Consider the following 27,845-nt stretch of genomic DNA (forward strand, 5'->3'; position numbering starts at 1 on the left):
GTCCCGACTACCAAAAATTACGCGCCCGAGTTATCCGCATTAGGGATAATCGCAGAGGTCAGCCCGATCGAAGTGCAATGAAAGGGCCTCACTCCGGGGGAACCACCTTATTGATCATGGTAACCCCTACGCCAGGTAAGTATGAGTTGGGAAGAGTTTTGGCCGGTTTACATTACATTGGAAGATTCTTTTGAGATATGTATGTTGAACAGCACCATCTACTAGGACAAAAAGGAAACATCAAAGATCGATACTATATTTATATTACAATACCCAGCTTCCTATCCTGTCAGTCGCTTTCCTATTGATTCCTTTCACATATTTTTTCTTTTTAATAATAGTTCAACGAACAAGCCTGACGACAGTCTAGCTTTTTCATAGATTCTTACCTGAATTCAGAACCCAAATTTTCATTGATTTATACGAACATAAATTAATTTACTTTGATTTTCACTTTCACTTTACCCTCCCTATGTAATGATGAAATTTCACGTGAACTAAAGTTCTAATTAACTCGCTAGCATCTTTCGTTTTACCGCTAGAGCGCACTAAATATTGCTCATAGTTTCCATCTTGGCAAAAATCGTTGTTGTATTATCAGAGAGCTTCAAAGTTCGATAATATGCCTGGCAGTCGATCCCCCATCGTCACATATAATAATATTAGGGCATGCATCCTTTCAATTCATTATAATTTGGACCTTGTTGTGTCTTATTTATTGTAGCATAGTAGAGTTAAGAGTTAATTTATGTTTTCCACGGGTGTAGCTGTGGTATTCTAAATTTGTCATAAATTTATGGGGATCTTGTCAAAACCGTTTTGATGAACATATTTCACGCAGAAGAGAATTAACGATGATACTACGGTTAGTATTTTCTCCCCTTTGAAGATATTCCGACAGCTATCAGTGAGGAGGCTGAATAATGAGTTTGTTTAGCAGATTCCATGTTCGATATCTGTTCAATCTTTCTTATCAGGAATATAGCTGTCGACAGTCTACTGCAAAATAATTCGCCGATAAAGGACTTGTTTCAGCCGAGGGAAAAAGGAGTATGTCAGGTATGACAGCGATTCATCAGTCTGTATCTTGGTAGTAAATACCAAATTTTGTGTCTTTTCAATGTTTATCGTGAAACCGTTTGCGAAAAACCACTTCTGAGCGTCATTTAAGGATTTGTTCGTCATCGCATGAATAGGGAGTCCTTTGACTAATTGAGTACTGCAGTGTCGTCTGCAAAACAGCAGCTTTTGTCCGACACCACATTCACGTGTAGGTCGTTTATGCAGAGGCTATGAACAGAATAGGCCCCAATATGATATGGCTCTCTTCAATATTCGAAGAGATTTCCTTCCATTTGACCTTCTGATTTCTTTTTGCTAGGTTAGGTATGATGCAAATATTTCATATGCCTTTTCTCTCACACCATAATAATACTGGAGCTTCTGTAAGAGAAGTATTCCGTGTGGGACACTATCAAAGGCCTTACCCAAGTCCATATAGGACTTATAGGACAATTCGACGTATCCGTTATCATACGCTTCAAGAATAGTTTCCAGAACGTCGATCATTGCCGTTATTGTCGACCTGCGTTTTCTAAATCAGTTGACCGATAGAGGGCTTCTCATCTGATACCTGATGTATTGTACTCGATACTGCATTTTGTATACCTGTAAATAGGGTCCAGAACGATACTTCTTTATCGCTTCTCGGCCCTATGGCTAAGATCAAAGTGTAGTATCTGTTCTTATCAGCTTAATATCTGATACGCCCCGCATGCGGGGCCAGTATATTAAACTGATTTTGGAAATTGACAGTGGTTAGGGGCTTGCTCCACCACCGTCGCGGGTTGGCCCGGTATTGCAGTACCTCCGGGATCGGCCCACTTCAAACAAAGAATCATATGATCAGATGTTAGGCTTAGGCATGGCCGTACTCGTTGTCACGTGTCTCATAAGAGAGAAGTTTGATATTTTTCAGAAATATCGTGATAGGTGATATTTTTACAAAAATACATATATCGATATGGTATCAAACAGCTCGAAGAATTCATGCAACTTTAATTATGTAGATAAATACCAATCAACAGACAGTAGAATTATATTAATGTTTTTTTACAAAAATCGAAACGGTGTGATTAGTATCTCTCTTTAACTAGAAGTATCGATCGTGTTGTGCATAAATAATGCCGACGTTTCGTTAGATACCTGTTCTAACTTTATCAAGGCTAGAAATGAGGTACATCATCTTAGTGAATTTTTTTGTCGGTCTGTAATAATATCGATTCACTATACAGATTCGATAGTTCGAATTTCATATTAATATATCGAAAGATAAAATAGCGCCTAAAATTTTCGATGTTAAAATACTCTCACTTCTGCTATAAGCGGCAACATCGTAACATTTAACATATTTTTATGGACAGATAGATCAGAAGTCCAAAACCTAGTACCCAAATTTTCAGAATAATCCTACGATCCGTTCACCTTCACCTTAAACTTCTAATGGGACAACCTGTACAGACGCCCTTAATGAAGTTTGCCGGCTGTGGCTATAATAAGGCATTTAAATTATATACAGAGAAAATATACTCATTTTATTTTAGATGATATACCTAAAATGCTTATTTAAATAATTCACAGGGCTCTTTAGTTATCTTTAAAGTAAGTCTCAATGTTCATTTTGTCTTTTATACACCCATGTTAATCTTAATTTTATAGCTACTAAGAGGAGAAGACTTTTATTAATTTACAAAATTAGCTCCACCATAAGGGAAGCTTTAAAAAATTGTTGATAGACTCATTTGAGTTATCCCTCCCCACGGAAATCTTTAGTAAAAGGCGAAAGATTTTATCGCATCTGAGGAGAGATCAGAGTAAGAAATATCCCGCTCATCGAATGCTATATGCTAATTGAGTTTGTATAGATGAGTACTATAAAGGTAAAAGGTAGGTATATTCAAAAACGTTCAAATTCAATTTCACATGTTTCTGCTCATAAAACTCGAATGATACATTGAATTGATATATGTGGATCGTGTTCAAACGGAAACATCAATATTTTCATATCAATTAATGCAGAATTAAACTAATTAAGTTGTAATGCTACATCGGAAGCCATCTGTTGAGTAACACATGAAATAACTTTCACCCATCTATTGTGTTACATATTGTTATGTTATAGATATTCTTCGTTCCTGGTATCATTTCTGTATCGAGCACGTTAGGATAACATCGTAATTGCTATTGTTGCTCTGAAATAGGAGGCAGTAATACCAATTTTGCCGGTTCTACGTTGACGGATCAAGATAATAATAATAATTATAATAATAACGCTGCTTACGATGGTAGGTGGTACGCAGGGTGTTTTCAAAGGTGAGGCTTTTTTAGAGAAGGTAGATTTAACGAAATAAGTCGTTTTTTCTATATAAAATATTCAAGATGGCTGAGCTACAACCCCTACAAGTTCCACAAAATTTCATCAAAGTTCAAGTACGGGACTGTAGAAGGTGACTACGGTATCGGAAAAACGAAACAAAACATAAACCTATGGATGGACAATGAATGGTTCAGTACATTCGCGTTTATCTGATTAGTAGCATCAGGTCACTTGGAAGAATAGTTGTATTGTGCTTATGTCGATAAAGTGCTATTATTGTTACCCTATTGTTGGAGCGATTGAACAAGAAGATTGTGAAAAAATTTGTGAATAATTTAGACGAATATTATTGGTGGATACTAATATTCTTTTTTTATACTTGCGTCCTAAGTCTTTTTCTGTCAGTTGATATCGAAATAAGCCATTTCATAAAATCGTGTAAGTCACTGAATAATGAGAAAAATTCGACAATCCTAAGTTTCCATTTTCATTTCCACGTTAATCTCGAACTGTCCAATATCCTAAACGAAACCATATTGTTGAGTCAGCCATCAGGAAATAATTTTTTTCCCATTCCTTTGCAATAATTCAGAAAACAAATGATCTAGGGTCGTATTAGGATCTATTTCAGTAATCATTTTCAATTTTCTTTCAATGTTGTCATTTTGAGAGTTTTTTATAGGTCATTTTTGGTGAAACGCTTTACTTTGACCAGTTCTATCTTCTGTAAAAAAAAAAGGCTCGCACCTTTAAATACACCCTGTGGCTAATTGATCAATTGCAGTATTTTTATCTTAATTTTCAGAACACCTCAAATTTCGAACGAGTAGATAATGTTAGATCCAAGATATCCTATGGAACCGAAAAATCGGGAACTAAGTCAGTGAAAAGTATTTACCATGATTGTGTTTGATCTGGTGAGTGTTTCTCTAATCCGAAAATTTCATTTGTATTGGAATTGGAAAATCTATTATTCCATATTTCTAGGAAAAATTATAAAAGTTCCGGAGAAACACAAGTGCTAGGAAATATTTATATAAATATGTAATTTTGCCTCTCATTGGATATTTTTTGCTCTTTCAAATATCTCGATCAAATTCCAAAATTTTAATTCACAGGGTGTTGAATTCCAGCTGGAAGAAGTCCCATATTTTTCAAATACGGACCTGGAATTTTTTATCAATTTAAATGTAAATCTATCGACCTGTGTAAGTGAATCATATATTCCAAATATCAACCAACCGACTATACTGGTTGGTTCAAAGTTATGAGAAATTCAAATTTTAGGTGAATACATGAAGCACCCTGTATCTCGGTTATGGAATGATTAGACCTGTCTATTATGGGTTTTTTTGGACTCGCCTAGGGTAGCTCTAGCTCAGGTTATCTTATGTTCATTTAGAAACGAAACACCCTGTAGATTATTGATAAAACTTCGTGTACCGAAATTAATTTTTTGCTCGTTGAATTCTCCAGGATGATCAAGTTTCTCAACTATAAAGGTAATAAAAGAGAAAAAGATTGCTCATAAGAAGTGGAAACGATTCAAAACATCTATCCAGAATTGATACTTTGTAGGAGTCGTTGAAAATTTCTGATAGAATCCGACTAGAGAAAGTACCAAGACTCTGTTGAGTATTTCGTTAGTTCTAATCGGGAATTTTTGTGGCAAGTCGCAAAAAATTAAAGAGGTGCTCCATTTCCGATTACGACGATACAAGAAAGGAATTCAAACAGGGTTATTACTAATCATCAGACTCTGCAGGGAAGTTTTCTGATAAGTTAGCTTCTGTCCGTGTTCAATCCACCTTACCATTACGCTAGGGAATGTTAAAATGTAGAATCGTATTGTATACCGCCTAAAACTATCAAAAAAAAATCAAAGAATTAGCAAATAAATTCCAGGACAGGAAAATCAGCCTACGTGATTACTAAAGTATTCTAATATTAGGTTAGGATCAGTTATTTGGAACCCATGCTATAATATTTATATCAATAGATCAGCTCATTAGGTACCTATGTAAATGGGAAATTTCATCAAAATTGCGTTGATAACAACTGACGAATTATGAAGAATTTGAAATTGTCGAACCTTACCTACAGATCAACGAATGATGAGAGATGTGAAGTTCATATGCAAAATTATTAATATCTCATACCGCTGCGAACTTGTTGGTATGTTCACCTTCAACTTGCCATCATACGCGAAATAAATTTTTGTTTTATATAAGTCGATGCTCTACAATAATAACTTAAATTCACCTCTGATTAGATGCCTCAAGTCAAGCCTCTTTATGAAAAATAGTCGAGTTATGTTATAAAATTGTTTTCTTCTGTGTTTCGATCTATATTCTAGAGATCCATTATTACAACAGTTTATCTTTCTTTGTATTTTTTATTAAGCACCACTTTAACCATCAGTGAGAACATATTATATTTTTTGCTTTGTCCTTTCATGTACTCCATTTGAATATGAATAAATAAAAATAAGTACCTAAATAAATAATTATACTTACTCACCTGATTAATCCAGCAGAGTAGATGAACGAATATGTAACAATAAGATTTTTTCTCACTGGTCACTGCACTGTGTATTCAAATTGAATTTCTCCGATTCTGGCAAGAAGCAACACAGGATGGTCTAAACGAGAGTGAAGAGTTTGTCAGTGTATCGAGAATTTTTTATTTTTACGATGCAATTGCAAGTTATGTTTACTGGCCATCCGGGGCATCTTTAGGGTGCTTAATGTTAGCAGTATGGGTCGGAACCTTTGTAATTTCGCAGTTCACATTCCTGGTTTCCATCTGTTGAATAAACCGGGCTAAAATATTTGTTTATTTCGGTGTTCGTGTATTCGTTTATTTCTGTGAAGAGAAGAATAGAAATTTGAATTATTCATCGCTGTTTGGGAATGGAACCAATTCTTGCTGATTACTGCTATGAAGAAATTCAGTCTTCATGATAATTATGTCACAAAAATATGCCTTCGGAAGCCACCTCACAGCGATGGGCCAAAATTAGAGGAATTATTGGTTTGCCCCACCTGTTGATCATGTTTTATAGATATGTAATTGTTTTGTGGTCAGACGGCTCTAAGGAATAGAGCACTCCATGAAAATGTACCTATTTAGATATTTTTAATTGCAAATATTGCAATTTCTTCTTCAACGAATATTCTGTTGAATGGATTCAACAATTTTAACATATTCGGCCATTCCAAATTGTCATACACAATGATGAAATTTTTTGCAATCGATAATACACCTCGTAATACTCAAATATGGAAGGAAAAAAACTAGTTGTCTGATGTAAGTAGGTGTTCAATATGATTTTCTCGACTTTCTATAACCTTTATGAGGCTCTAACTGTTCGTATCATTACATGAGGATTTTGCGAATTTTATCGCAAGCACCATTCATTCAATCTAATAATATTTCCTTTGTCAGAAAAGATATCTGTTTCATAGAACTTGGCCTTCAAATAACCACAAAGAAAGAAAGAAACCGAGAGGTGTCGAGTATAGATCTAGCTGTCCAATCCACCTGTCTGCATATTCTCTATTAGTAAATTTGTGAGACTTTATGAATATTTGTAACTCTACTCAACTTAATAAAGGGTCCTGAAATAGTGATGGATATTTTTTTTTCTGTGCATAAATATGATCAATGTTTCAATAACAAAGAGTAATAAGACCAGACCATAGATATTCATATAGATTCGATAAATGCAACAACGGAGTCAATGGAGAAGAGTACGAAAGAGCATTTATAACACTTCTTCGAATTTTCAATCATTAACTTCACTAAAAGAGCTAATGAGGGGAAAATCAATTCGGATAATTAATTACTTCAGGTCCACGTTGTCCATAAAAAGCGATTCATTCAAAAACTTCATACAGGATGTTTTTCACTAGTTTGGACTTGAATATAGCCTCAATGAGTCCGGTCCTGAGTTTTGTCAAATTTTAAGGTCCCGTTTTATTGAAACTAATAACGTTAACCTGATGATGAATTTTCAGTCGAATAGATCAATATCAGGAGTTATAGCGAAAGGAAAATTCAGAAAACCCTCTAGCTGTATATCGGAAACGGAAGTACCTAAGAGACACATATGCGGGGTGTTTTTGAACTCAGCTCAATGCCACGGTTTATGCCATCTATGGTGTTATAATTATCAGAGGTGGGCGTTAAGGCCGTTCAGTAAGCTGAAGGTATTGAAAATTCGTCTTAGTTAACACACAGACTCTTAGTTTATGAAGGCTTACCTATAATACGAATAAATATGCGTCGATGTAAAAATATTATATTTAAATTATCTTATACCGGGACAGCGCGTACGCAGTCCCGACTACCAAAAATTACGCGCCCGAGTTATCCGCATTAGGGATAATCGCAGAGGTCAGCCCGATCGAAGTGCAATGAAAGGGCCTCACTCCGGGGGAACCACCTTATTGATCATGGTAACCCCTACGCCAGGTAAGTATGAGTTGGGAAGAGTTTTGGCCGGTTTTACATTACATTGGAAGATTCTTTTGAGATATGTATGTTGAACAGCACCATCTACTAGGACAAAAAGGAAACATCAAAGATCGATACTATATTTATATTACAATACCCAGCTTCCTATCCTGTCAGTCGCTTTCCTATTGATTCCTTTCACATATTTTTTCTTTTTAATAATAGTTCAACGAACAAGCCTGACGACAGTCTAGCTTTTTCATAGATTCTTACCTGAATTCAGAACCCAAATTTTCATTGATTTATACGAACATAAATTAATTTACTTTGATTTTCACTTTCACTTTACCCTCCCTATGTAATGATGAAATTTCACGTGAACTAAAGTTCTAATTAACTCGCTAGCATCTTTCGTTTTACCGCTAGAGCGCACTAAATATTGCTCATAGTTTCCATCTTGGCAAAAATCGTTGTTGTATTATCAGAGAGCTTCAAAGTTCGATAATATGCCTGGCAGTCGATCCCCCATCGTCACATATAATAATATTAGGGCATGCATCCTTTCAATTCATTATAATTTGGACCTTGTTGTGTCTTATTTATTGTAGCATAGTAGAGTTAAGAGTTAATTTATGTTTTCCACGGGTGTAGCTGTGGTATTCTAAATTTGTCATAAATTTATGGGGATCTTGTCAAAACCGTTTTGATGAACATATTTCACGCAGAAGAGAATTAACGATGATACTACGGTTAGTATTTTCTCCCCTTTGAAGATATTCCGACAGCTATCAGTGAGGAGGCTGAATAATGAGTTTGTTTAGCAGATTCCATGTTCGATATCTGTTCAATCTTTCTTATCAGGAATATAGCTGTCGACAGTCTACTGCAAAATAATTCGCCGATAAAGGACTTGTTTCAGCCGAGGGAAAAAGGAGTATGTCAGGTATGACAGCGATTCATCAGTCTGTATCTTGGTAGTAAATACCAAATTTTGTGTCTTTTCAATGTTTATCGTGAAACCGTTTGCGAAAAACCACTTCTGAGCGTCATTTAAGGATTTGTTCGTCATCGCATGAATAGGGAGTCCTTTGACTAATTGAGTACTGCAGTGTCGTCTGCAAAACAGCAGCTTTTGTCCGACACCACATTCACGTGTAGGTCGTTTATGCAGAGGCTATGAACAGAATAGGCCCCAATATGATATGGCTCTCTTCAATATTCGAAGAGATTTCCTTCCATTTGACCTTCTGATTTCTTTTTGCTAGGTTAGGTATGATGCAAATATTTCATATGCCTTTTCTCTCACACCATAATAATACTGGAGCTTCTGTAAGAGAAGTATTCCGTGTGGGACACTATCAAAGGCCTTACCCAAGTCCATATAGGACTTATAGGACAATTCGACGTATCCGTTATCATACGCTTCAAGAATAGTTTCCAGAACGTCGATCATTGCCGTTATTGTCGACCTGCGTTTTCTAAATCAGTTGACCGATAGAGGGCTTCTCATCTGATACCTGATGTATTGTACTCGATACTGCATTTTGTATACCTGTAAATAGGGTCCAGAACGATACTTCTTTATCGCTTCTCGGCCCTATGGCTAAGATCAAAGTGTAGTATCTGTTCTTATCAGCTTAATATCTGATACGCCCCGCATGCGGGGCCAGTATATTAAACTGATTTTTGGAAATTGACAGTGGTTAGGGGCTTGCTCCACCACCGTCGCGGGTTGGCCCGGTATTGCAGTACCTCCGGGATCGGCCCACTTCAAACAAAGAATCATATGATCAGATGTTAGGCTTAGGCATGGCCGTACTCGTTGTCACGTGTCTCATAAGAGAGAAGTTTGATATTTTTCAGAAATATCGTGATAGGTGATATTTTTACAAAAATACATATATCGATATGGTATCAAACAGCTCGAAGAATTCATGCAACTTTAATTATGTAGATAAATACCAATCAACAGACAGTAGAATTATATTAATGTTTTTTTACAAAAATCGAAACGGTGTGATTAGTATCTCTCTTTAACTAGAAGTATCGATCGTGTTGTGCATAAATAATGCCGACGTTTCGTTAGATACCTGTTCTAACTTTATCAAGGCTAGAAATGAGGTACATCATCTTAGTGAATTTTTTTGTCGGTCTGTAATAATATCGATTCACTATACAGATTCGATAGTTCGAATTTCATATTAATATATCGAAAGATAAAATAGCGCCTAAAATTTTCGATGTTAAAATACTCTCACTTCTGCTATAAGCGGCAACATCGTAACATTTAACATATTTTTATGGACAGATAGATCAGAAGTCCAAAACCTAGTACCCAAATTTTCAGAATAATCCTACGATCCGTTCACCTTCACCTTAAACTTCTAATGGGACAACCTGTACAGACGCCCTTAATGAAGTTTGCCGGCTGTGGCTATAATAAGGCATTTAAATTATATACAGAGAAAATATACTCATTTTATTTTAGATGATATACCTAAAATGCTTATTTAAATAATTCACAGGGCTCTTTAGTTATCTTTAAAGTAAGTCTCAATGTTCATTTTGTCTTTTATACACCCATGTTAATCTTAATTTTATAGCTACTAAGAGGAGAAGACTTTTATTAATTTACAAAATTAGCTCCACCATAAGGGAAGCTTTAAAAAATTGTTGATAGACTCATTTGAGTTATCCCTCCCCACGGAAATCTTTAGTAAAAGGCGAAAGATTTATTCGCATCTGAGGAGAGATCAGAGTAAGAAATATCCCGCTCATCGAATGCTATATGCTAATTGAGTTTGTATAGATGAGTACTATAAAGGTAAAAGGTAGGTATATTCAAAAACGTTCAAATTCAATTTCACATGTTTCTGCTCATAAAACTCGAATGATACATTGAATTGATATATGTGGATCGTGTTCAAACGGAAACATCAATATTTTCATATCAATTAATGCAGAATTAAACTAATTAAGTTGTAATGCTACATCGGAAGCCATCTGTTGAGTAACACATGAAATAACTTTCACCCATCTATTGTGTTACATATTGTTATGTTATAGATATTCTTCGTTCCTGGTATCATTTCTGTATCGAGCACGTTAGGATAACATCGTAATTGCTATTGTTGCTCTGAAATAGGAGGCAGTAATACCAATTTTGCCGGTTCTACGTTGACGGATCAAGATAATAATAATAATTATAATAATAACGCTGCTTACGATGGTAGGTGGTACGCAGGGTGTTTTCAAAGGTGAGGCTTTTTTAGAGAAGGTAGATTTAACGAAAATAAGTCGTTTTTTCTATATAAAATATTCAAGATGGCTGAGCTACAACCCCTACAAGTTCCACAAAATTTCATCAAAGTTCAAGTACGGGACTGTAGAAGGTGACTACGGTATCGGAAAAACGAAACAAAACATAAACCTATGGATGGACAATGAATGGTTCAGTACATTCGCGTTTATCTGATTAGTAGCATCAGGTCACTTGGAAGAATAGTTGTATTGTGCTTATGTCGATAAAGTGCTATTATTGTTACCCTATTGTTGGAGCGATTGAACAAGAAGATTGTGATACCCATTGTGAAAAAATTTGTGAATAATTTAGACGAATATTATTGGTGGATACTAATATTCTTTTTTTATACTTGCGTCCTAAGTCTTTTTCTGTCAGTTGATATCGAAATAAGCCATTTCATAAAATCGTGTAAGTCACTGAATAATGAGAAAAATTCGACAATCCTAAGTTTCCATTTTCATTTCCACGTTAATCTCGAACTGTCCAATATCCTAAACGAAACCATATTGTTGAGTCAGCCATCAGGAAATAATTTTTTTCCCATTCCTTTGCAATAATTCAGAAAACAAATGATCTAGGGTCGTATTAGGATCTATTTCAGTAATCATTTTCAATTTTCTTTCAATGTTGTCATTTTGAGAGTTTTTTATAGGTCATTTTTGGTGAAACGCTTTACTTTGACCAGTTCTATCTTCTGTAAAAAAAAAGGCTCGCACCTTTAAATACACCCTGTGGCTAATTGATCAATTGCAGTATTTTTATCTTAATTTTCAGAACACCTCAAATTTCGAACGAGTAGATAATGTTAGATCCAAGATATCCTATGGAACCGAAAAATCGGGAACTAAGTCAGTGAAAAGTATTTACCATGATTGTGTTTGATCTGGTGAGTGTTTCTCTAATCCGAAAATTTCATTTGTATTGGAATTGGAAAATCTATTATTCCATATTTCTAGGAAAAATTATAAAAGTTCCGGAGAAACACAAGTGCTAGGAAATATTTATATAAATATGTAATTTTGCCTCTCATTGGATATTTTTTGCTCTTTTCAAATATCTCGATCAAATTCCAAAATTTTAATTCACAGGGTGTTGAATTCCAGCTGGAAGAAGTCCCATATTTTTCAAATACGGACCTGGAATTTTTTATCAATTTAAATGTAAATATATCGACCTGTGTAAGTGAATCATATATTCCAAATATCAACCAACCGACTATACTGGTTGGTTCAAAAGTTATGAGAAATTCAAATTTTAGGTGAATACATGAAGCACCCTGTATCTCGGTTATGGAATTGATTAGACCTGTCTATTATGGGTTTTTTTGGACTCGCCTAGGGTAGCTCTAGCTCAGGTTATCTTATGTTCATTTAGAAACGAAACACCCTGTAGATTATTGATAAAACTTCGTGTACCGAAATTAATTTTTTGCTCGTTGAATTCTCCAGGATGATCAAGTTTCTCAACTATAAAGGTAATAAAAGAGAAAAAGATTGCTCATAAGAAGTGGAAACGATTCAAAACATCTATCCAGAATTGATACTTTGTAGGAGTCGTTGAAAATTTCTGATAGAATCCGACTAGAGAAAGTACCAAGACTCTGTTGAGTATTTCGTTAGTTCTAATCGGGAATTTTTGTGGCAAGTCGCAAAAAATTAAAGAGGTGCTCCATTTCCGATTACGACGATACAAGAAAGGAATTCAAACAGGGTTATTACTAATCATCAGACTCTGCAGGGAAGTTTTCTGATAAGTTAGCTTCTGTCCGTGTTCAATCCACCTTACCATTACGCTAGGGAATGTTAAAATGTAGAATCGTATTGTATACCGCCTAAAACTATCAAAAAAAAATCAAAGAATTAGCAAATAAATTCCAGGACAGGAAAATCAGCCTACGTGATTACTAAAGTATTCTAATATTAGGTTAGGATCAGTTATTTGGAACCCATGCTATAATATTTATATCAATAGATCAGCTCATTAGGTACCTATGTAAATGGGAAATTTCATCAAAATTGCGTTGATAACAACTGACGAATTATGAAGAATTTGAAATTGTCGAACCTTACCTACAGATCAACGAATGATGAGAGATGTGAAGTTCATATGCAAAATTATTAATATCTCATACCGCTGCGAACTTGTTGGTATGTTCACCTTCAACTTGCCATCATACGCGAAATAAATTTTTGTTTTATATAAGTCGATGCTCTACAATAATAACTTAAATTCACCTCTGATTAGATGCCTCAAGTCAAGCCTCTTTATGAAAAATAGTCGAGTTATGTTATAAAATTGTTTTCTTCTGTGTTTCGATCTATATTCTAGAGATCCATTATTACAACAGTTTTATCTTTCTTTGTATTTTTTATTAAGCACCACTTTAACCATCAGTGAGAACATATTATATTTTTTGCTTTGTCCTTTCATGTACTCCATTTGAATATGAATAAATAAAAATAAGTACCTAAATAAATAATTATACTTACTCACCTGATTAATCCAGCAGAGTAGATGAACGAATATGTAACAATAAGATTTTTTCTCACTGGTCACTGCACTGTGTATTCAAATTGAATTTCTCCGATTCTGGCAAGAAGCAACACAGGATGGTCTAAACGAGAGTGAAGAGTTTGTCAGTGTATCGAGAATTTTTTATTTTTACGATGCAATTGCAAGTTATGTTTACTGGCCATCCGGGGCATCTTTAGGGTTGCTTAATGTTAGCAGTATGGGTCGGAACCTTTGTAATTTCGCAGTTCACATTCCTGGTTTCCATCTGTTGAATAAACCGGGCTAAAATATTTGTTTATTTCGGTGTTCGTGTATTCGTTTATTTCTGTGAAGAGAAGAATAGAAATTTGAATTATTCATCGCTGTTTGGGAATGGAACCAATTCTTGCTGATTACTGCTATGAAGAAATTCAGTCTTCATGATAATTATGTCACAAAAATATGCCTTCGGAAGCCACCTCACAGCGATGGGCCAAAATTAGAGGAATTATTGGTTTGCCCCACCTGTTGATCATGTTTTATAGATATGTAATTGTTTTGTGGTCAGACGGCTCTAAGGAATAGAGCACTCCATGAAAATGTACCTATTTAGATATTTTTAATTGCAAATATTGCAATTTCTTCTTCAACGAATATTCTGTTGAATGGATTCAACAATTTTAACATATTCGGCCATTCCAAATTGTCATACACAATGATGAAATTTTTTGCAATCGATAATACACCTCGTAATACTCAAATATGGAAGGAAAAAAACTAGTTGTCTGATGTAAGTAGGTGTTCAATATGATTTTCTCGACTTTCTATAACCTTTATGAGGCTCTAACTGTTCGTATCATTACATGAGGATTTTTGCGAATTTTATCGCAAGCACCATTCATTCAATCTAATAATATTTCCTTTGTCAGAAAAGATATCTGTTTCATAGAACTTGGCCTTCAAATAACCACAAAGAAAGAAAGAAACCGAGAGGTGTCGAGTATAGATCTAGCTGTCCAATCCACCTGTCTGCATATTCTCTATTAGTAAATTTGTGAGACTTTATGAATATTTGTAACTCTACTCAACTTAATAAAGGGTCCTGAAATAGTGATGGATATTTTTTTTTCTGTGCATAAATATGATCAATGTTTCAATAACAAAGAGTAATAAGACCAGACCAATAGATATTCATATAGATTCGATAAATGCAACAACGGAGTCAATGGAGAAGAGTACGAAAGAGCATTTATAACACTTCTTCGAATTTTCAATCATTAACTTCACTAAAAGAGCTAATGAGGGGAAAATCAATTCGGATAATTAATTACTTCAGGTCCACGTTGTCCATAAAAAGCGATTCATTCAAAAACTTCATACAGGATGTTTTTCACTAGTTTGGACTTGAATATAGCCTCAATGAGTCCGGTCCTGAGTTTTGTCAAATTTTAAGGTCCCGTTTTATTGAAACTAATAACGTTAACCTGATGATGAATTTTCAGTCGAATAGATCAATATCAGGAGTTATAGCGAAAGGAAAATTCAGAAAACCCTCTAGCTGTATATCGGAAACGGAGTACCTAAGAGACACATATGCGGGGTGTTTTTGAACTCAGCTCAATGCCACGGTTTATGCCATCTATGGTGTTATAATTATCAGAGGTGGGCGTTAAGGCCGTTCAGTAAGCTGAAGGTATTGAAAATTCGTCTTAGTTAACACACAGACTCTTAGTTTATGAAGGCTTACCTATAATACGAATAAATATGCGTCGATGTAAAAATATTATATTTAAATTATCTTATACCGGGACAGCGCGTACGCAGTCCCGACTACCAAAAATTACGCGCCCGAGTTATCCGCATTAGGGATAATCGCAGAGGTCAGCCCGATCGAAGTGCAATGAAAGGGCCTCACTCCGGGGGAACCACCTTATTGATCATGGTAACCCCTACGCCAGGTAAGTATGAGTTGGGAAGAGTTTTGGCCGGTTTTACATTACATTGGAAGATTCTTTTGAGATATGTATGTTGAACAGCACCATCTACTAGGACAAAAAGGAAACATCAAAGATCGATACTATATTTATATTACAATACCCAGCTTCCTATCCTGTCAGTCGCTTTCCTATTGATTCCTTTCACATATTTTTTCTTTTTAATAATAGTTCAACGAACAAGCCTGACGACAGTCTAGCTTTTTCATAGATTCTTACCTGAATTCAGAACCCAAATTTTCATTGATTTATACGAACATAAATTAATTTACTTTGATTTTCACTTTCACTTTACCCTCCCTATGTAATGATGAAATTTCACGTGAACTAAAGTTCTAATTAACTCGCTAGCATCTTTCGTTTTACCGCTAGAGCGCACTAAATATTGCTCATAGTTTCCATCTTGGCAAAAATCGTTGTTGTATTATCAGAGAGCTTCAAAGTTCGATAATATGCCTGGCAGTCGATCCCCCATCGTCACATATAATAATATTAGGGCATGCATCCTTTCAATTCATTATAATTTGGACCTTGTTGTGTCTTATTTATTGTAGCATAGTAGAGTTAAGAGTTAATTTATGTTTTCCACGGGTGTAGCTGTGGTATTCTAAATTTGTCATAAATTTATGGGGATCTTGTCAAAACCGTTTTGATGAACATATTTCACGCAGAAGAGAATTAACGATGATACTACGGTTAGTATTTTCTCCCCTTTGAAGATATTCCGACAGCTATCAGTGAGGAGGCTGAATAATGAGTTTGTTTAGCAGATTCCATGTTCGATATCTGTTCAATCTTTCTTATCAGGAATATAGCTGTCGACAGTCTACTGCAAAATAATTCGCCGATAAAGGACTTGTTTCAGCCGAGGGAAAAAGGAGTATGTCAGGTATGACAGCGATTCATCAGTCTGTATCTTGGTAGTAAATACCAAATTTTGTGTCTTTTCAATGTTTATCGTGAAACCGTTTGCGAAAAACCACTTCTGAGCGTCATTTAAGGATTTGTTCGTCATCGCATGAATAGGGAGTCCTTTGACTAATTGAGTACTGCAGTGTCGTCTGCAAAACAGCAGCTTTTGTCCGACACCACATTCACGTGTAGGTCGTTTATGCAGAGGCTATGAACAGAATAGGCCCCAATATGATATGGCTCTCTTCAATATTCGAAGAGATTTCCTTCCATTTGACCTTCTGATTTCTTTTTGCTAGGTTAGGTATGATGCAAATATTTCATATGCCTTTTCTCTCACACCATAATAATACTGGAGCTTCTGTAAGAGAAGTATTCCGTGTGGGACACTATCAAAGGCCTTACCCAAGTCCATATAGGACTTATAGGACAATTCGACGTATCCGTTATCATACGCTTCAAGAATAGTTTCCAGAACGTCGATCATTGCCGTTATTGTCGACCTGCGTTTTCTAAATCAGTTGACCGATAGAGGGCTTCTCATCTGATACCTGATGTATTGTACTCGATACTGCATTTTGTATACCTGTAAATAGGGTCCAGAACGATACTTCTTTATCGCTTCTCGGCCCTATGGCTAAGATCAAAGTGTAGTATCTGTTCTTATCAGCTTAATATCTGATACGCCCCGCATGCGGGGCCAGTATATTAAACTGATTTTTGGAAATTGACAGTGGTTAGGGGCTTGCTCCACCACCGTCGCGGGTTGGCCCGGTATTGCAGTACCTCCGGGATCGGCCCACTTCAAACAAAGAATCATATGATCAGATGTTAGGCTTAGGCATGGCCGTACTCGTTGTCACGTGTCTCATAAGAGAGAAGTTTGATATTTTTCAGAAATATCGTGATAGGTGATATTTTTACAAAAATACATATATCGATATGGTATCAAACAGCTCGAAGAATTCATGCAACTTTAATTATGTAGATAAATACCAATCAACAGACAGTAGAATTATATTAATGTTTTTTTACAAAAATCGAAACGGTGTGATTAGTATCTCTCTTTAACTAGAAGTATCGATCGTGTTGTGCATAAATAATGCCGACGTTTCGTTAGATACCTGTTCTAACTTTATCAAGGCTAGAAATGAGGTACATCATCTTAGTGAATTTTTTTGTCGGTCTGTAATAATATCGATTCACTATACAGATTCGATAGTTCGAATTTCATATTAATATATCGAAAGATAAAATAGCGCCTAAAATTTTCGATGTTAAAATACTCTCACTTCTGCTATAAGCGGCAACATCGTAACATTTAACATATTTTTATGGACAGATAGATCAGAAGTCCAAAACCTAGTACCCAAATTTTCAGAATAATCCTACGATCCGTTCACCTTCACCTTAAACTTCTAATGGGACAACCTGTACAGACGCCCTTAATGAAGTTTGCCGGCTGTGGCTATAATAAGGCATTTAAATTATATACAGAGAAAATATACTCATTTTATTTTAGATGATATACCTAAAATGCTTATTTAAATAATTCACAGGGCTCTTTAGTTATCTTTAAAGTAAGTCTCAATGTTCATTTTGTCTTTTATACACCCATGTTAATCTTAATTTTATAGCTACTAAGAGGAGAAGACTTTTATTAATTTACAAAATTAGCTCCACCATAAGGGAAGCTTTGAAAAATTGTTGATAGACTCATTTGAGTTATCCCTCCCCACGGAAATCTTTAGTAAAAGGCGAAAGATTTATTCGCATCTGAGGAGAGATCAGAGTAAGAAATATCCCGCTCATCGAATGCTATATGCTAATTGAGTTTGTATAGATGAGTACTATAAAGGTAAAAGGTAGGTATATTCAAAAACGTTCAAATTCAATTTCACATGTTTCTGCTCATAAAACTCGAATGATACATTGAATTGATATATGTGGATCGTGTTCAAACGGAAACATCAATATTTTCATATCAATTAATGCAGAATTAAACTAATTAAGTTGTAATGCTACATCGGAAGCCATCTGTTGAGTAACACATGAAATAACTTTCACCCATCTATTGTGTTACATATTGTTATGTTATAGATATTCTTCGTTCCTGGTATCATTTCTGTATCGAGCACGTTAGGATAACATCGTAATTGCTATTGTTGCTCTGAAATAGGAGGCAGTAATACCAATTTTGCCGGTTCTACGTTGACGGATCAAGATAATAATAATAATTATAATAATAACGCTGCTTACGATGGTAGGTGGTACGCAGGGTGTTTTCAAAGGTGAGGCTTTTTTAGAGAAGGTAGATTTAACGAAAATAAGTCGTTTTTTCTATATAAAATATTCAAGATGGCTGAGCTACAACCCCTACAAGTTCCACAAAATTTCATCAAAGTTCAAGTACGGGACTGTAGAAGGTGACTACGGTATCGGAAAAACGAAACAAAACATAAACCTATGGATGGACAATGAATGGTTCAGTACATTCGTGTTTATCTGATTAGTAGCATCAGGTCACTTGGAAGAATAGTTGTATTGTGCTTATGTCGATAAAGTGCTATTATTGTTACCCTATTGTTGGAGCGATTGAACAAGAAGATTGTGATACCCATTGTGAAAAAATTTGTGAATAATTTAGACGAATATTATTGGTGGATACTAATATTCTTTTTTTATACTTGCGTCCTAAGTCTTTTTCTGTCAGTTGATATCGAAATAAGCCATTTCATAAAATCGTGTAAGTCACTGAATAATGAGAAAAATTCGACAATCCTAAGTTTCCATTTTCATTTCCACGTTAATCTCGAACTGTCCAATATCCTAAACGAAACCATATTGTTGAGTCAGCCATCAGGAAATAATTTTTTTCCCATTCCTTTGCAATAATTCAGAAAACAAATGATCTAGGGTCGTATTAGGATCTATTTCAGTAATCATTTTCAATTTTCTTTCAATGTTGTCATTTTGAGAGTTTTTTATAGGTCATTTTTGGTGAAACGCTTTACTTTGACCAGTTCTATCTTCTGTAAAAAAAAAGGCTCGCACCTTTAAATACACCCTGTGGCTAATTGATCAATTGCAGTATTTTTATCTTAATTTTCAGAACACCTCAAATTTCGAACGAGTAGATAATGTTAGATCCAAGATATCCTATGGAACCGAAAAATCGGGAACTAAGTCAGTGAAAAGTATTTACCATGATTGTGTTTGATCTGGTGAGTGTTTCTCTAATCCGAAAATTTCATTTGTATTGGAATTGGAAAATCTATTATTCCATATTTCTAGGAAAAATTATAAAAGTTCCGGAGAAACACAAGTGCTAGGAAATATTTATATAAATATGTAATTTTGCCTCTCATTGGATATTTTTTGCTCTTTTCAAATATCTCGATCAAATTCCAAAATTTTAATTCACAGGGTGTTGAATTCCAGCTGGAAGAAGTCCCATATTTTTCAAATACGGACCTGGAATTTTTTATCAATTTAAATGTAAATCTATCGACCTGTGTAAGTGAATCATATATTCCAAATATCAACCAACCGACTATACTGGTTGGTTCAAAAGTTATGAGAAATTCAAATTTTAGGTGAATACATGAAGCACCCTGTATCTCGGTTATGGAATTGATTAGACCTGTCTATTATGGGTTTTTTTGGACTCGCCTAGGGTAGCTCTAGCTCAGGTTATCTTATGTTCATTTAGAAACGAAACACCCTGTAGATTATTGATAAAACTTCGTGTACCGAAATTAATTTTTTGCTCGTTGAATTCTCCAGGATGATCAAGTTTCTCAACTATAAAGGTAATAAAAGAGAAAAAGATTGCTCATAAGAAGTGGAAACGATTCAAAACATCTATCCAGAATTGATACTTTGTAGGAGTCGTTGAAAATTTCTGATAGAATCCGACTAGAGAAAGTACCAAGACTCTGTTGAGTATTTCGTTAGTTCTAATCGGGAATTTTTGTGGCAAGTCGCAAAAAATTAAAGAGGTGCTCCATTTCCGATTACGACGATACAAGAAAGGAATTCAAACAGGGTTATTACTAATCATCAGACTCTGCAGGGAAGTTTTCTGATAAGTTAGCTTCTGTCCGTGTTCAATCCACCTTACCATTACGCTAGGGAATGTTAAAATGTAGAATCGTATTGTATACCGCCTAAAACTATCAAAAAAAAATCAAAGAATTAGCAAATAAATTCCAGGACAGGAAAATCAGCCTACGTGATTACTAAAGTATTCTAATATTAGGTTAGGATCAGTTATTTGGAACCCATGCTATAATATTTATATCAATAGATCAGCTCATTAGGTACCTATGTAAATGGGAAATTTCATCAAAATTGCGTTGATAACAACTGACGAATTATGAAGAATTTGAAATTGTCGAACCTTACCTACAGATCAACGAATGATGAGAGATGTGAAGTTCATATGCAAAATTATTAATATCTCATACCGCTGCGAACTTGTTGGTATGTTCACCTTCAACTTGCCATCATACGCGAAATAAATTTTTGTTTTATATAAGTCGATGCTCTACAATAATAACTTAAATTCACCTCTGATTAGATGCCTCAAGTCAAGCCTCTTTATGAAAAATAGTCGAGTTATGTTATAAAATTGTTTTCTTCTGTGTTTCGATCTATATTCTAGAGATCCATTATTACAACAGTTTTATCTTTCTTTGTATTTTTTATTAAGCACCACTTTAACCATCAGTGAGAACATATTATATTTTTTGCTTTGTCCTTTCATGTACTCCATTTGAATATGAATAAATAAAAATAAGTACCTAAATAAATAATTATACTTACTCACCTGATTAATCCAGCAGAGTAGATGAACGAATATGTAACAATAAGATTTTTTCTCACTGGTCACTGCACTGTGTATTCAAATTGAATTTCTCCGATTCTGGCAAGAAGCAACACAGGATGGTCTAAACGAGAGTGAAGAGTTTGTCAGTGTATCGAGAATTTTTTATTTTTACGATGCAATTGCAAGTTATGTTTACTGGCCATCCGGGGCATCTTTAGGGTTGCTTAATGTTAGCAGTATGGGTCGGAACCTTTGTAATTTCGCAGTTCACATTCCTGGTTTCCATCTGTTGAATAAACCGGGCTAAAATATTTGTTTATTTCGGTGTTCGTGTATTCGTTTATTTCTGTGAAGAGAAGAATAGAAATTTGAATTATTCATCGCTGTTTGGGAATGGAACCAATTCTTGCTGATTACTGCTATGAAGAAATTCAGTCTTCATGATAATTATGTCACAAAAATATGCCTTCGGAAGCCACCTCACAGCGATGGGCCAAAATTAGAGGAATTATTGGTTTGCCCCACCTGTTGATCATGTTTTATAGATATGTAATTGTTTTGTGGTCAGACGGCTCTAAGGAATAGAGCACTCCATGAAAATGTACCTATTTAGATATTTTTAATTGCAAATATTGCAATTTCTTCTTCAACGAATATTCTGTTGAATGGATTCAACAATTTTAACATATTCGGCCATTCCAAATTGTCATACACAATGATGAAATTTTTTGCAATCGATAATACACCTCGTAATACTCAAATATGGAAGGAAAAAAACTAGTTGTCTGATGTAAGTAGGTGTTCAATATGATTTTCTCGACTTTCTATAACCTTTATGAGGCTCTAACTGTTCGTATCATTACATGAGGATTTTTGCGAATTTTATCGCAAGCACCATTCATTCAATCTAATAATATTTCCTTTGTCAGAAAAGATATCTGTTTCATAGAACTTGGCCTTCAAATAACCACAAAGAAAGAAAGAAACCGAGAGGTGTCGAGTATAGATCTAGCTGTCCAATCCACCTGTCTGCATATTCTCTATTAGTAAATTTGTGAGACTTTATGAATATTTGTAACTCTACTCAACTTAATAAAGGGTCCTGAAATAGTGATGGATATTTTTTTTTCTGTGCATAAATATGATCAATGTTTCAATAACAAAGAGTAATAAGACCAGACCAATAGATATTCATATAGATTCGATAAATGCAACAACGGAGTCAATGGAGAAGAGTACGAAAGAGCATTTATAACACTTCTTCGAATTTTCAATCATTAACTTCACTAAAAGAGCTAATGAGGGGAAAATCAATTCGGATAATTAATTACTTCAGGTCCACGTTGTCCATAAAAAGCGATTCATTCAAAAACTTCATACAGGATGTTTTTCACTAGTTTGGACTTGAATATAGCCTCAATGAGTCCGGTCCTGAGTTTTGTCAAATTTTAAGGTCCCGTTTTATTGAAACTAATAACGTTAACCTGATGATGAATTTTCAGTCGAATAGATCAATATCAGGAGTTATAGCGAAAGGAAAATTCAGAAAACCCTCTAGCTGTATATCGGAAACGGAGTACCTAAGAGACACATATGCGGGGTGTTTTTGAACTCAGCTCAATGCCACGGTTTATGCCATCTATGGTGTTATAATTATCAGAGGTGGGCGTTAAGGCCGTTCAGTAAGCTGAAGGTATTGAAAATTCGTCTTAGTTAACACACAGACTCTTAGTTTATGAAGGCTTACCTATAATACGAATAAATATGCGTCGATGTAAAAATATTATATTTAAATTATCTTATACCGGGACAGCGCGTACGCAGTCCCGACTACCAAAAATTACGCGCCCGAGTTATCCGCATTAGGGATAATCGCAGAGGTCAGCCCGATCGAAGTGCAATGAAAGGGCCTCACTCCGGGGGAACCACCTTATTGATCATGGTAACCCCTACGCCAGGTAAGTATGAGTTGGGAAGAGTTTTGGCCGGTTTTACATTACATTGGAAGATTCTTTTGAGATATGTATGTTGAACAGCACCATCTACTAGGACAAAAAGGAAACATCAAAGATCGATACTATATTTATATTACAATACCCAGCTTCCTATCCTGTCAGTCGCTTTCCTATTGATTCCTTTCACATATTTTTTCTTTTTAATAATAGTTCAACGAACAAGCCTGACGACAGTCTAGCTTTTTCATAGATTCTTACCTGAATTCAGAACCCAAATTTTCATTGATTTATACGAACATAAATTAATTTACTTTGATTTTCACTTTCACTTTACCCTCCCTATGTAATGATGAAATTTCACGTGAACTAAAGTTCTAATTAACTCGCTAGCATCTTTCGTTTTACCGCTAGAGCGCACTAAATATTGCTCATAGTTTCCATCTTGGCAAAAATCGTTGTTGTATTATCAGAGAGCTTCAAAGTTCGATAATATGCCTGGCAGTCGATCCCCCATCGTCACATATAATAATATTAGGGCATGCATCCTTTCAATTCATTATAATTTGGACCTTGTTGTGTCTTATTTATTGTAGCATAGTAGAGTTAAGAGTTAATTTATGTTTTCCACGGGTGTAGCTGTGGTATTCTAAATTTGTCATAAATTTATGGGGATCTTGTCAAAACCGTTTTGATGAACATATTTCACGCAGAAGAGAATTAACGATGATACTACGGTTAGTATTTTCTCCTCTTTGAAGATATTCCGACAGCTATCAGTGAGGAGGCTGAATAATGAGTTTGTTTAGCAGATTCCATGTTCGATATCTGTTCAATCTTTCTTATCAGGAATATAGCTGTCGACAGTCTACTGCAAAATAATTCGCCGATAAAGGACTTGTTTCAGCCGAGGGAAAAAGGAGTATGTCAGGTATGACAGCGATTCATCAGTCTGTATCTTGGTAGTAAATACCAAATTTTGTGTCTTTTCAATGTTTATCGTGAAACCGTTTGCGAAAAACCACTTCTGAGCGTCATTTAAGGATTTGTTCGTCATCGCATGAATAGGGAGTCCTTTGACTAATTGAGTACTGCAGTGTCGTCTGCAAAACAGCAGCTTTTGTCCGACACCACATTCACGTGTAGGTCGTTTATGCAGAGGCTATGAACAGAATAGGCCCCAATATGATATGGCTCTCTTCAATATTCGAAGAGATTTCCTTCCATTTGACCTTCTGATTTCTTTTTGCTAGGTTAGGTATGATGCAAATATTTCATATGCCTTTTCTCTCACACCATAATAATACTGGAGCTTCTGTAAGAGAAGTATTCCGTGTGGGACACTATCAAAGGCCTTACCCAAGTCCATATAGGACTTATAGGACAATTCGACGTATCCGTTATCATACGCTTCAAGAATAGTTTCCAGAACGTCGATCATTGCCGTTATTGTCGACCTGCGTTTTCTAAATCAGTTGACCGATAGAGGGCTTCTCATCTGATACCTGATGTATTGTACTCGATACTGCATTTTGTATACCTGTAAATAGGGTCCAGAACGATACTTCTTTATCGCTTCTCGGCCCTATGGCTAAGATCAAAGTGTAGTATCTGTTCTTATCAGCTTAATATCTGATACGCCCCGCATGCGGGGCCAGTATATTAAACTGATTTTTGGAAATTGACAGTGGTTAGGGGCTTGCTCCACCACCGTCGCGGGTTGGCCCGGTATTGCAGTACCTCCGGGATCGGCCCACTTCAAACAAAGAATCATATGATCAGATGTTAGGCTTAGGCATGGCCGTACTCGTTGTCACGTGTCTCATAAGAGAGAAGTTTGATATTTTTCAGAAATATCGTGATAGGTGATATTTTTACAAAAATACATATATCGATATGGTATCAAACAGCTCGAAGAATTCATGCAACTTTAATTATGTAGATAAATACCAATCAACAGACAGTAGAATTATATTAATGTTTTTTTACAAAAATCGAAACGGTGTGATTAGTATCTCTCTTTAACTAGAAGTATCGATCGTGTTGTGCATAAATAATGCCGACGTTTCGTTAGATACCTGTTCTAACTTTATCAAGGCTAGAAATGAGGTACATCATCTTAGTGAATTTTTTTGTCGGTCTGTAATAATATCGATTCACTATACAGATTCGATAGTTCGAATTTCATATTAATATATCGAAAGATAAAATAGCGCCTAAAATTTTCGATGTTAAAATACTCTCACTTCTGCTATAAGCGGCAACATCGTAACATTTAACATATTTTTATGGACAGATAGATCAGAAGTCCAAAACCTAGTACCCAAATTTTCAGAATAATCCTACGATCCGTTCACCTTCACCTTAAACTTCTAATGGGACAACCTGTACAGACGCCCTTAATGAAGTTTGCCGGCTGTGGCTATAATAAGGCATTTAAATTATATACAGAGAAAATATACTCATTTTATTTTAGATGATATACCTAAAATGCTTATTTAAATAATTCACAGGGCTCTTTAGTTATCTTTAAAGTAAGTCTCAATGTTCATTTTGTCTTTTATACACCCATGTTAATCTTAATTTTATAGCTACTAAGAGGAGAAGACTTTTATTAATTTACAAAATTAGCTCCACCATAAGGGAAGCTTTAAAAAATTGTTGATAGACTCATTTGAGTTATCCCTCCCCACGGAAATCTTTAGTAAAAGGCGAAAGATTTATTCGCATCTGAGGAGAGATCAGAGTAAGAAATATCCCGCTCATCGAATGCTATATGCTAATTGAGTTTGTATAGATGAGTACTATAAAGGTAAAAGGTAGGTATATTCAAAAACGTTCAAATTCAATTTCACATGTTTCTGCTCATAAAACTCGAATGATACATTGAATTGATATATGTGGATCGTGTTCAAACGGAAACATCAATATTTTCATATCAATTAATGCAGAATTAAACTAATTAAGTTGTAATGCTACATCGGAAGCCATCTGTTGAGTAACACATGAAATAACTTTCACCCATCTATTGTGTTACATATTGTTATGTTATAGATATTCTTCGTTCCTGGTATCATTTCTGTATCGAGCACGTTAGGATAACATCGTAATTGCTATTGTTGCTCTGAAATAGGAGGCAGTAATACCAATTTTGCCGGTTCTACGTTGACGGATCAAGATAATAATAATAATTATAATAATAACGCTGCTTACGATGGTAGGTGGTACGCAGGGTGTTTTCAAAGGTGAGGCTTTTTTAGAGAAGGTAGATTTAACGAAAATAAGTCGTTTTTTCTATATAAAATATTCAAGATGGCTGAGCTACAACCCCTACAAGTTCCACAAAATTTCATCAAAGTTCAAGTACGGGACTGTAGAAGGTGACTACGGTATCGGAAAAACGAAACAAAACATAAACCTATGGATGGACAATGAATGGTTCAGTACATTCGCGTTTATCTGATTAGTAGCATCAGGTCACTTGGAAGAATAGTTGTATTGTGCTTATGTCGATAAAGTGCTATTATTGTTACCCTATTGTTGGAGCGATTGAACAAGAAGATTGTGAAAAAATTTGTGAATAATTTAGACGAATATTATTGGTGGATACTAATATTCTTTTTTTATACTTGCGTCCTAAGTCTTTTTCTGTCAGTTGATATCGAAATAAGCCATTTCATAAAATCGTGTAAGTCACTGAATAATGAGAAAAATTCGACAATCCTAAGTTTCCATTTTCATTTCCACGTTAATCTCGAACTGTCCAATATCCTAAACGAAACCATATTGTTGAGTCAGCCATCAGGAAATAATTTTTTTCCCATTCCTTTGCAATAATTCAGAAAACAAATGATCTAGGGTCGTATTAGGATCTATTTCAGTAATCATTTTCAATTTTCTTTCAATGTTGTCATTTTGAGAGTTTTTTATAGGTCATTTTTGGTGAAACGCTTTACTTTGACCAGTTCTATCTTCTGTAAAAAAAAAGGCTCGCACCTTTAAATACACCCTGTGGCTAATTGATCAATTGCAGTATTTTTATCTTAATTTTCAGAACACCTCAAATTTCGAACGAGTAGATAATGTTAGATCCAAGATATCCTATGGAACCGAAAAATCGGGAACTAAGTCAGTGAAAAGTATTTACCATGATTGTGTTTGATCTGGTGAGTGTTTCTCTAATCCGAAAATTTCATTTGTATTGGAATTGGAAAATCTATTATTCCATATTTCTAGGAAAAATTATAAAAGTTCCGGAGAAACACAAGTGCTAGGAAATATTTATATAAATATGTAATTTTGCCTCTCATTGGATATTTTTTGCTCTTTTCAAATATCTCGATCAAATTCCAAAATTTTAATTCACAGGGTGTTGAATTCCAGCTGGAAGAAGTCCCATATTTTTCAAATACGGACCTGGAATTTTTTATCAATTTAAATGTAAATCTATCGACCTGTGTAAGTGAATCATATATTCCAAATATCAACCAACCGACTATACTGGTTGGTTCAAAAGTTATGAGAA

The 27,845-nt window shown here is 35.0% G+C and overlaps 11 non-coding genes and 1 pseudogene across 11 annotated transcripts; 4 read left to right on the forward strand and 8 right to left on the reverse strand.

Annotated features, from left to right (window-relative positions):
* On the reverse strand, nucleotides 1–143 carry LOC123319658 (annotated as a pseudogene).
* Nucleotides 144–1,699: 1,556 nt separating this feature from the next.
* LOC123319673 lies at nucleotides 1,700–1,889 on the forward strand. The gene has a single exon (XR_006538621.1). It is a non-coding gene; the product is annotated as a U2 spliceosomal RNA (small nuclear RNA).
* Nucleotides 1,890–2,756: 867 nt separating this feature from the next.
* LOC123319638 lies at nucleotides 2,757–2,877 on the reverse strand. Its single transcript, XR_006538591.1, has one exon. It is a non-coding gene; the product is annotated as a U5 spliceosomal RNA (small nuclear RNA).
* A 4,821-nt stretch (nucleotides 2,878–7,698) lies between these two features.
* Nucleotides 7,699–7,860, reverse strand: LOC123319649. The gene has a single exon (XR_006538602.1). It is a non-coding gene; the product is annotated as a U1 spliceosomal RNA (small nuclear RNA).
* Nucleotides 7,861–9,417: 1,557 nt separating this feature from the next.
* On the forward strand, nucleotides 9,418–9,608 carry LOC123319667. Its single transcript, XR_006538615.1, has one exon. It is a non-coding gene; the product is annotated as a U2 spliceosomal RNA (small nuclear RNA).
* Nucleotides 9,609–10,475: 867 nt separating this feature from the next.
* LOC123319633 lies at nucleotides 10,476–10,596 on the reverse strand. The gene has a single exon (XR_006538587.1). It is a non-coding gene; the product is annotated as a U5 spliceosomal RNA (small nuclear RNA).
* Nucleotides 10,597–15,435: 4,839 nt separating this feature from the next.
* LOC123319655 lies at nucleotides 15,436–15,597 on the reverse strand. Its single transcript, XR_006538606.1, has one exon. It is a non-coding gene; the product is annotated as a U1 spliceosomal RNA (small nuclear RNA).
* Nucleotides 15,598–17,154: 1,557 nt separating this feature from the next.
* Nucleotides 17,155–17,345, forward strand: LOC123319668. Its single transcript, XR_006538616.1, has one exon. It is a non-coding gene; the product is annotated as a U2 spliceosomal RNA (small nuclear RNA).
* An 867-nt stretch (nucleotides 17,346–18,212) lies between these two features.
* LOC123319637 lies at nucleotides 18,213–18,333 on the reverse strand. Its single transcript, XR_006538590.1, has one exon. It is a non-coding gene; the product is annotated as a U5 spliceosomal RNA (small nuclear RNA).
* Nucleotides 18,334–23,172: 4,839 nt separating this feature from the next.
* LOC123319656 lies at nucleotides 23,173–23,334 on the reverse strand. Its single transcript, XR_006538607.1, has one exon. It is a non-coding gene; the product is annotated as a U1 spliceosomal RNA (small nuclear RNA).
* A 1,557-nt stretch (nucleotides 23,335–24,891) lies between these two features.
* Nucleotides 24,892–25,082, forward strand: LOC123319670. The gene has a single exon (XR_006538618.1). It is a non-coding gene; the product is annotated as a U2 spliceosomal RNA (small nuclear RNA).
* An 867-nt stretch (nucleotides 25,083–25,949) lies between these two features.
* On the reverse strand, nucleotides 25,950–26,070 carry LOC123319634. Its single transcript, XR_006538588.1, has one exon. It is a non-coding gene; the product is annotated as a U5 spliceosomal RNA (small nuclear RNA).
* Nucleotides 26,071–27,845: the final 1,775 nt, after the last annotated feature.

Source organism: Coccinella septempunctata, chromosome 8 (assembly GCF_907165205.1).
Source record: "Coccinella septempunctata chromosome 8, icCocSept1.1, whole genome shotgun sequence".
Lineage (NCBI taxonomy): Eukaryota > Metazoa > Arthropoda > Insecta > Coleoptera > Coccinellidae > Coccinella > Coccinella septempunctata.